This window comes from Hemicordylus capensis, chromosome 2, assembly GCF_027244095.1.
Source record: "Hemicordylus capensis ecotype Gifberg chromosome 2, rHemCap1.1.pri, whole genome shotgun sequence".
In the NCBI taxonomy this organism is placed as follows: Eukaryota; Metazoa; Chordata; class Lepidosauria; order Squamata; family Cordylidae; genus Hemicordylus; species Hemicordylus capensis.
The window spans coordinates 405,458,215-405,468,523 of NC_069658.1; the positions used below are offsets into that span (position 1 = coordinate 405,458,215).

At 47.8% G+C, this 10,309-nt stretch overlaps 1 protein-coding gene across 5 annotated transcripts in view; it reads left to right on the forward strand.

Annotated features, from left to right (window-relative positions):
• SDK2 (sidekick cell adhesion molecule 2) overlaps positions 1 to 10,309 on the forward strand; it is a 446,383-nt gene that overhangs the window by 138,904 nt on the left and 297,170 nt on the right. The gene's annotated exons all lie outside the window — the stretch shown is intronic.

Sequence of the window (10,309 nt, forward strand, 5' to 3'; positions counted from 1 at the left end):
TTCTTCCATGCATTCAATACAAATTAAAACCAATTTTAGAATTATTTTGGGCATTGCATGTGAAATGTTTGTGTGTGTGCAGACACATGCTGTGCCCTATTCATCACGAGGTAGCTCTCCAATAGGCAGCAGTTTCATTTGCGCTAATATGCACTTGTATTTATTTCAGCAATACTGAGAGCTAGTTTTGGCTTTTCTTAGCTACTGTTTGATGTAACAGTAAACTGCAAAGTGAGTTTGAGCAGCAGAGACCTTGGCAGCTCAGGAAAAAAATGGCTGTGTACACTGTAAACAATGGGAGTTCTACAAAACCACCTCCAGCTCCCTGAAAAGCATTAGTCCGTAAGTAGCCAAAGGAAATTTTAATCCAGCATGTTGCCGTGGGATGGCTGTGGGCCAAATCCAGTCTATGAAAGGTTTACATCCATTCTTTATGCATCTTTCTGGCCTCATCGATGCTAGGAAGGTAAATCTGAAGGAAGAAGCAGTGGGTTGAAAGTGAGGAGAGTGTGGACGTTGAATCTGGGATAATCCCAAATTGAGCCAGAGGAGTCGTGAAGAGAAGAGGATGTGTTTGATGTGTGAAAAAGAATTTGCCTTGTGGGGGAGCTGTGGTTGGTGGGCAGAATTGTTGCACATCAGAATGGTCCATAGGAACACAAGAAGTGTTACATCTAGCCTAGAGTGCTAGGAATGCTGGAACACACTGGTTTTAAAGCAGTGTTCGCATGAACCGGCATTCTGCTGACCTCAGTTTGCTTATTCTCCACTTGAGTCTACAGAGGTTAAAAAAGGGGCAGAGAGAGATACGCACCTTACTCAAAACATAATTATGCTTTCTGTACTTCTTTGTCCATTCATGAATGCACATTTTTCAGTACATGTGCTCAAACAAAAGGGCAAGATGCTTCATTCTGAATGATCTCTATGGAAAGACTTTACCAAGTTGACATTTGCGCATAGTAAGACTGCCTTACATTCACAACAAACTTCTCACTCCATCTAGGATGGCAAGCTAATTTTGTAATGGACTTCAGAAGTCATTTGATTAACCCCATACTCTAAGATGGGGCGGGGGGAGCTTTCTAAATCATCTCCAAATAGGACATCCGTGTACAACAAACTCAAAATATGAAGAGCAACTAGCTGAGAGCAGGAGATGTCATAAAATATCAAAGGCAGCTGTGTCAATAGGCCAGGGTTTTGTAAGCTATACAGCCACCTAATGGTGCAGCGGGAAATGACTTGACTAGCCAGCCAGAGAGTGCTGGTTCAAATCCTCGCTGGTATGTTTCCCAAACTATGGGAAACACCTATATCGGGCAGCAGAGATATAGGAAGAGGCTGAAAGGCATCATCTCATACTGTGCAGGAGGAGGCAAAGGTAAACCCCTCCAGTATTCTACCAAAGACAACCACAGGGCTCTGTGGGCACCAGGAGTCGACACCGACTTGACAGCACACTTTACCACTTTAGGTTTTGTAAGCTAACCAAATGATTTAAGGAGCAAGCCTTGCTCCATATTATAGGATAAAGTGGGAATGATATCTTCTCTTGTGGTAACTCCCTCTCTAAAAGTTCTGTTCATACTTTCTGCTGTACGCGCATACAGATGTCTGTTCATGCATACATGTTTTTGTGTGAATGACTGCATGTGCGCTCATTTGAAAAGAACCTGTGAACTGTACCCTCAAATGTAGGGTACAGATTACATGTACTGCTGTACATCCATTGAACATAATGTGTAAATAGTTGTACTTGTGTCCAGATCAACAGTCTTTGGATACTGTGCAGACTGTGAATGCATACAGTGTAATTATGTGTGACTTGTCTCTTATCTTTAATGACTTGTCTCTCATCTTTCCCCACCAGTTGAGTGCTTGCAGACAGTTCTCTATTCAACAGCAGACCATCCCTTCCAGTTCCCCATTGCAACTCACAACCATTCCTGTTAACTTGAGAGCCAATAAAATGCAATAATTACTCTGCATTTTAAAATTAAGGAGACCTTTCCTTCCCTAAAGTAGTTCCTTTAAGAAGCCACTGGAACTTACTATTTTTGTTTTTCTCCCTTGGCTCTGCTGTGTGATGGTGTTTGCTGGCTTGGGGAACCGGCCAGATAAGACCCAAGTTGGCAATCTGACTTGTGCCCTTAGAACTATATGAAATTTTTAGAAAGCATCATTTCTGATTTGGCACCTGGCTCTCACATTCCTGTAAGACAGTTGCTGCTCACTTTGAAACGTTCTCTGTTGAGCTATTTCTCAGCTAAGAGCAGCAGGCCCCAACCAGTGTTTCCTCTAACAGGGATTCCCAGATGTTGTTGACTACAACTCCCAGAATCCCCAGCTGCAATGGCTTTTGCTTGGGGATTATGGGAGCTGTAGTCAACAACATCTGGGAATCTCTGTTAGAGGGAATACTGGCCTCGACATTCTCTTGGGAGCTTGATTTGGGCCTGGCTGCCTCTCTTGGTTGCAGACAGCATAAGGCCTTTTCTGATACTCTGCCATCTAGCATCTCACTTACCCATCCTAAGAATTCAATATTAGGGCTGTGCACAGGCCAAATTATCAGCCTGATTCCAATAACATTCCAGGCTATCCATGCATTGTGCATACAGTGCAGGGAATGGTCTGGATCTCATCGATCCAATAATTGGTATTGCCTCGATGCAGCATGATAGGCTGTGGGAGCTTTATCTATCTATCTATCTATCTATCTATCTATCTATCTATCTATCTATCTATCTATCTATCTATCTATCATATTTATTAATTTATCATATTTTACCACCTGATATGTACATCTCTAGGTGGTGTAAAAAATTTAAAACAATATTTAAAAATCGACACAGATTAACATACAACACAATTAAAGCAGTAGCATAACAACAGAAATCGAAACAGTAACATAAAACCATTGTTAAAACAAATTATTAAAATTAATTCTAATTAAAAACCTTGTGAGAACAGGGGAGTCTTGAGGATCTTCCTGAAAACAAACAGAGAAGGAGATGCTCTTATTTCAGCAGGATCTTTTAATGAAGATCCCGCTTCTATGAAGGAATCAGCTGCCGAGGCTTTTCTCACAACCGCGCGGATCCAGGCTAAGGGAAGGTCTGGTTCCGCATGGCCATGCGCTGCAATGGGAGCTGCACAGCTCCTGGCAGCAAACCTCCTAAAACACCCCTCCCCTTAAAGGAGGTTACTGGAGCAGGCTTGCTGATCGTGAGACCCCTGACTGTGAGGCTCTAACAAGCCTCCCAGCCTCAGGGGTCTCCCCAGGATGCCCCTCACACCCGCGAGGGGCATCCTGGGACTGCTGGGGGCTGGGCGGCACCCAATCCTCGCCGCCCCTCTGTGACCGAGCCAGTAATTGTGTGGGCAGCCAATCCGGCCACCCAGGGACGGCTGCCTGCTCGTCTGCAGGGAGGGTGGGCTAAGCCCACTCTCCCTGCAGAGCTCCACTGCTCGTGTGGAGAGCCTCGCCATGTGGTTAGCCGCGCAAGCAGCATTTCAAATTGCGATCTTCATGATGTTGCAGCCTTTTCCTGGTGCATTACTGGGGGGGGGAGGGGTGGCTGCACCTTTTAACCCTGGATGAAATGCTGGGTAAACCGTGTCAGTAGGCCATGCCATTGCTCCCCAGATCGTGGTTAGCACACCATCACTTCCTGGCCCTCCTATCTCATTTCTTGCTGACACACGACCAGCACTTGGGAGAGCACACAGGACTGGCATCCTGCCTGGATGTTACTCCTAACCAGCTTTTGGTCGTGTGAATGTGCCCTGTGAGACCAATTTTTAGCAAACTATTGCACTGTACCTCTTTAGTTTCTGTTTCTGGCAGTTTTTAGTCAGCCCAGAGCAAGCTGGCTACTGAGCTTGATAAAATGAGTGAGGGTCAGGTGTGAAGATGTACCCCTCTGTCCTGGTCAGTGCTTTTCTATCTCTTTTGTGCCAACCACCTGCCGTAGGATTCAGAGTGCATCCCTTCCCCGTTACAAGCACCAGGCTACGTTGAGGGAAAGGATGGTTTTCTTCGTGCGGGGGCTCAAAAATGTTCTTTGCAATCGCTCGGCTCTTTGGTTCCAATGGGATCAATCAAGACAACGTGAACTGTGCTATGCAAATGTTTCCTGCACAATGTGATCTGAGCTATGGGGAGCTGTGTGCTTGCTAGGAAGTGCTAATAATGTCCCTTGGTAATGATGCTGGCAAGTGAAGGAGCTGATTATCTCCCATGGCAAGATGGAAGGCAGCCCAGCCCAGCAGGGTTTCCACCTCCTTCGGACATCCTCCAGGAGAGGAGATCACAGCCCTGCCAGCTAGAGGCAGCCAGGATGGCATTTATCCAAGACGGGAGACCACTTACGTTATGAGGTCTTTTTTGAGAGGCGGTTGTGGCGGCGGCGGCAGCTATTAAATGTTTTATGGGCCAGTTAAAGCCTCCTCCCCAAACTGAGCTACGGCTTAAGGGTGCTACTGGAACTACCCCTGCTGCAGAGAGAGGGCCTTCTGCAGACGGGATTCCTGCTGACAGGCTGCTAGGAAAGCCTGGCGAAGCATCATCGGCTGCTTTACAGCCTACCCACACAGCTCTGTTTGTTCGGAGTCAAAATGCATCCCTTCTCCGGGCACTGGCACCCAGCAGGTTATATAAGGATTTACGGGTTTCTGTAGTTCAGGGACTGGATCTGAAGAGAAGCAGAAGAGTAACAGTATTCGGGAGGATGGGAAATAGACATGGAAAACACTCGCAGCAACTGTATGGTCTACATCTATGGATCTTTTCCCTCACCCTGTTCTGTGTCAGTTGCTGATCTAGCTAATGATGTCAGTTTAAATTCGTTCATTTGAAAATGCATCAAACCTATTGTTAAAAACATTTCATATGGAGTGTGCAGCACTAGGTCCTGCAGCTGGCAGGCAGTATGAATTCCCTAGACTGATCAGGCCTCGTATAAACAGTACAGGTGCCTGGCCATTTGCCCTTGCTCGGTCAATAGAGCAGTTTCTTCCACCTGAAGCACTTCACAGACTTCATTTTTTCCTAAGGGACTCTGGGATGAATGAAGAACATACATACTCAAAGTCAGGATTTAGGTGTGCAACCACCCTGGTTGATTCTGCTTTTAGAAAGCAGCACAGTAAAACGTTTCTTTCCAGGAGGTCTTCAGTTGTATTTAATAATTGAGTAGATAGCATACACACTCATCAGAGGTGCCAGTGACCCTGCCCACTGTGTATTTCAAAGCACACAATCCAGTACTTTGGAAGATCTAACACTCCCTTCCTTGTCCTTTGCCTGCCCTTCTTCGTGATGTCAGAATGTCACAGCGGCCCCTCTGGCTGGTTGTGACTTAACTGCTCTGATGTCACTGAGGTCCTGGGCAGCCTTGAGCAAGGCACCTGAGTTCTCAAGAGGACTTAGGAGAGCTTTGGATTTCAATCCAAGGTCAGCAAGCACACGCTGGCAAAGTAAATGGTACAAGCATGGCCTACATACTTTGACACAGTTTTGTGTGTGTACATTTGTTGAGTTGTTCGGGGTCCTTTCAGTGAAGATTTGCTCGTTTGGGTATGTAAAGACCAATTAGTTAACAAATCATCTGCCACCAAGGTAAATGACTCTGAACATATTCATCTTCAGGCCGCTTTCATTTAGTCCAATGTATCTTTTTCTTTTAAATATTTTCTCTTGCTCCACAACAGCTTCACTGACTGCAGAAAGAGAGACCTTTCTGGAGGTGGTTCTCTTATATTTAGCAGATGGGGGGTGGGGGGACAAATCTTGCTATCCAACCCCAGCACAGTATCCCTTCAGTGGATGCATTCAGTGGTTATTGCTGGTGTCTACCTTATATTTTCTTCTAGACTGTGAGCCCTTTGGGGACCAGGGACCGTCTGACTGATTGATTGACTGACTGACTGATTTCCTGTGTAAATCACTTTGAGTACTTTTGTTGAAAAAAAGGTATATTCCAACTTCCAGTTTCTAGTCCTGCTAGCTGGATGTTGGGAATCCTCAGCTGCTCCTGTAACTGGTGCTTTGGTACATGCTTTCCTTTTGTCACTCTGTACTGTCAGGATTCCTCAGGTGTTTGTTCAGATGCTTTCCAAGTGCTGTATTCTCGGTCTTGCCCTTCCCAGCTGCTTTTTCAACCACTTGTGTGCAGAAGAGCAGAAAACCGATGGACTACTTCCTTCAGGTTCATTGACACCACTCCTCCAAGCTCACCCAGAAACCTGGATGACAGGCAGACGGGTACAGGCAAGCAGCTCTAATGATTACATTCACAAGTGGATGTGCCACAGCTGCTTGAGTTTATCGGCAAGGTCGAGATGCCCTAGCTGCCTGGGTATGTGTTGACTGCTCAGGTTGCATCCTATTGTGCTTGGCACATTGAATAGCCCCTAATGTCGACTTATTCTAGGGCTGATCTGACTGAGCCAGGCTTGGTTCTGTGTTGCTGCATGTTAGTTTGGATGGCATCAGGAACTCGCTGGCTTCTTGCTGTCACGTTGCTGGAGAGGCATCAAGGTGCACATAGGACTGGGGTGGGACTTCATGCTCAACCAAGCTGCTCTTGCTGCAACCTGTACTGCTGATCCATGGGGCTTCTGGGGCTGAGGATCCCAGCTTGGAGCTCTGTAGGATTCCTGTAACCTTGGCTTTCTCTCCACCCCTTTGCAAGCATGGTGAAATTTGTCCATTTTTACTAAGCAGAAGGCAGAGTATTCTTCCACAGAGGAAAATGGGCAGGGATTGCCCCTCTTTCAAACCAGATGATGCCCAATTTGCAGAGGTTTTTTCCCCTTCATTAAAATAGCATCTTGTGGGGAAGGGGGCATTTAACCCTTTCTCCTCACGCTGCAATACTGACAAAAATGCCCCCCACCCCGAAGCTGCTATAAGCCCATTGCTTTTATCACCAGGTATGAGTATATGTTTACATAGATAATTTACCAGCCAGTTATAGAATCAATGCAAATCCAAATCACCTGATGATGTCTCTTATTGCAAATCGGTAGCAATTACAATTGATTTTTTATTTCTGATGAAGGAACTGCTAATAGCTAGTGATGTTCCGCAGACAGACAGATAGATTTCATGCATTGTATGTCTGTGGTAAGGAGGATACCAGTGGGCTGCCCAGGCTTGGTAGCCTCTTACTATCATCCTTCCCTATTGCCTGCAGCTGTGAAACTAATCAGAGCCATTGCTCAGACTGCCAACATAAAACTGCCTGCATTATGCTTGCCTTTTCCTGGTCTGTTAGTCAAATGCAGTTCTATTTTAAGAGTTGGACACACACACACACTACTGTGATGCACCCCGTGGCATCTCTGTGCCCCCACTAGCACCCTTGATTGTTATTTCTGTGCCACAGTAGGGAAGCTGGTTGTGGGATAAGAGTGAATAACAACTATAACACTGCCATTAACAGTCCTACTCTCTAAAATGGATAGGCAACCTTGACTCCTTGGTGTAGTGGTTAGAGTGCTGGACTAGGACCGGGGAGACCCGAGTTCAAATCCCCATTCAGCCATGATACTTGCTGGGTGACTATGGGCCAGTCACTTCTCTCTCAGCCTAACCTACTTCACAAGGTTGTTGTGAGGAGAAACTTAAGTATGTAGGACACTGCTCTGGGCTCCTTGGAGGAAGAGTGGGATATAATTGTAATAAATAAATAAATTAAATTAAATTAAATTAAATTAAATTAAATATTGATGAACTACAACTCCCATCACCCCCACTTGTAATAAATTGCAGCTGAGGATGATGGGAACTGAAATTCAGCTACAGCTGGAGAGGCAATGTTGCCTACACCTGCTTCAAAAGAATCCACAGCAAAATCTAAAACAGGATGAAAGTGTTAGTATACTCTTTTAGCAATGTGAGAATGAAGATCTAACTAGACGAGATGACAGAAATTTGTGGTTTTTTAAATTTTAAACCAATAGCAACTGGCAGCAGGGGGAGAATTCGGATCAGGGCCTTAGAGCTCTGAGAGAGAGGATTTGTTCCTTTCCCACCCAGCACTGTTTTCACTTTAAATTCTCCACCCCACTGTTGTTTGCCTCCTTATGAGAAACTCACATTTTGCATATAGGTTTTGCTTAACTGGGTAGCTTTGGGAAATAATTTACATTGGGGAAAGGATTATGCTCCCTCTCTCACAGCAGTGCAGTCCTGATCCAATTGCCGTCACCCAACACACACATACAGCTGCTGTTTGCTGAAATGTAAAGAGAAGGGCAACCCAGTCTGCCTTCTCATCTTGATCAGGCCCTGAGAAAAAGCCAGTTACAAACCACCAAAAAGTATATATGTGAACTGCATGTTAAGTTCAGAGAAACATGCATCGCAAAGGAAGAAACATCTGGATGGCACTCCAGGCCCGGAATTGAAGAAAGAGTTGCAAGGTACCTGATACCGGTGTTCCCTCTAACAGGGACTCCCAGATGTTGTTGGCTGCAATTCCCAGAATCCCTAAGCAAAAGCCATTGCAGCTGGGGATTCTGGGAGTTGTAGTCAACAACATCTGGGAATCCCTGTTAGAGGAAACACTGCTTGATACCTCCAACATTGAAACCATGTGGCATGAGGAGACCTGCACTGACAGTACTCATGGAAGCTATTCTCATGATCACTGGAAAGCGGGCTAAGAAAGTGGGCTAAGGGAGCTTAGCCCGCTTTCCAGGGATCATGGGAACCACCAGGCTAGCCCACCTAACTACCCCTCCCCTAAGACAAGCAAGCACTCTGTTAACCTTTTGCTCGTGTGTTGCCACAGTGCACAGCAACATACGAGTAAACCCCCGACTGCGAGGCTGCAGGCAGCCTCCCAGGTTCAGGGGTCTCTCCAGAATGCCCCGTGTGCTTGTGCGGGGCATCCTGGAACATCCAGGGGCCGCGTGGCCCCGGCTGGTGACGGAGCCAACAATCGTGTGGGTGGCTGATCTGGCCACCCAGCTATGAGTGGCTGCTTGTCTGCAGGGAGAGCGGGCTAAGCCTGCTCTCCCTGCAGTTAGCCCCAAAGCTCTTCTCACTGATCGTGAAAAGAGCTTCATGATGTCATGCAGACCCCAGGAGCTCAGTTTCATTGGGCTGCAGTCCAGCTCACATATATCAGAACACCACTGATATGTACTCAGATTGCATTCACACATGCTGTTTGTGCCCCAGAACATGTAAGGCAATACATGGATGCTGGATTGTAGTTGGAGTGTGTGAGGTAGTTCACACGTGGAGCCTATCCCAGGCTAGGGCAGCCCAGCCTTGGCTAAGTTGCACGTGTGAAGCACCAGGATCAATCCTGATCCCAGTGCTGCCCCCATGCCAAGCAGGGGCGGAGCTATAATTGGGCGAACTGGTTCAAAGAACCCGGGCCGTGCCCAATCAGGAGCCGCCATTCGCAGCCCTGACACGCCCCCTGCATCTGACGTCAGACGCGGGGGCGGTAGTTTAGCTCCCGAGCGGGGGCCGCGCGGCCCCTTCGGGAGCTAAACAAAGGCTGGTGGTGCGTTCGCAGCGCCAGCCTAACTAGCTCCTGAAGGGGCCACGCAGAGCCACTAACTAGCTCCTGAAGGGGCCACGAAGAGCCGCTCCTGGGCTGCGCTGCGAACGCAGCATCAGCCTTCGTCTAACTGCCGAAGGGGCCGCACGGCCCCTTCAGCAGTTAAGCTGCTTCTCCCGAACGGAGCCTCAAGTCTCTGTTCGGGAGCCAGACCACGCCCCCCACATCTGGCGTCAGACGTGGGGGCATGGCTATCCCCTGCGTCTGGCGTCAGACGCAGGGGGCGGGGCTATCGGGGCGGCCGCACACGGGCCACCGGCGGGCTAGCTACGCCCCTGGTGCCAAGCCCAAGTTTTTAACCCAGTGTTTAGACAGGGTTAAGCGAATCTGTGGTTCACTTAACCTCGGCTGCTGATCGTCTGGTCCAGGGATTCTCAGCGTTGGGTCCCCAGGTGTTATTGGACTTCAACTCCCATAATCCCCAGCTCCAATGTCCTTTGGTTGGGGATTGTCCAATAACATCTGGGGACCCAACGGTGATAATCCCTGGCTTTGGTCGACTGCCGCTGGATTAAATGGCTTTCCCCCGGCCCACTGCCATTTCTGGCAGGGAGCAGGCAGGGGGAGGAGCAGCTGCACTGAGCGTGGTGGCTGATCTAACGAGAGCAGCTGCCAAACTCACAGCACAAGGCACCCTGGGATGTGGGAGGGGGGAGGTTCTCCCACTCCCAGCTCCTGCTGTCGCTGCGCTTCCACTGCAGTACAGCGGGGGCAGAGTA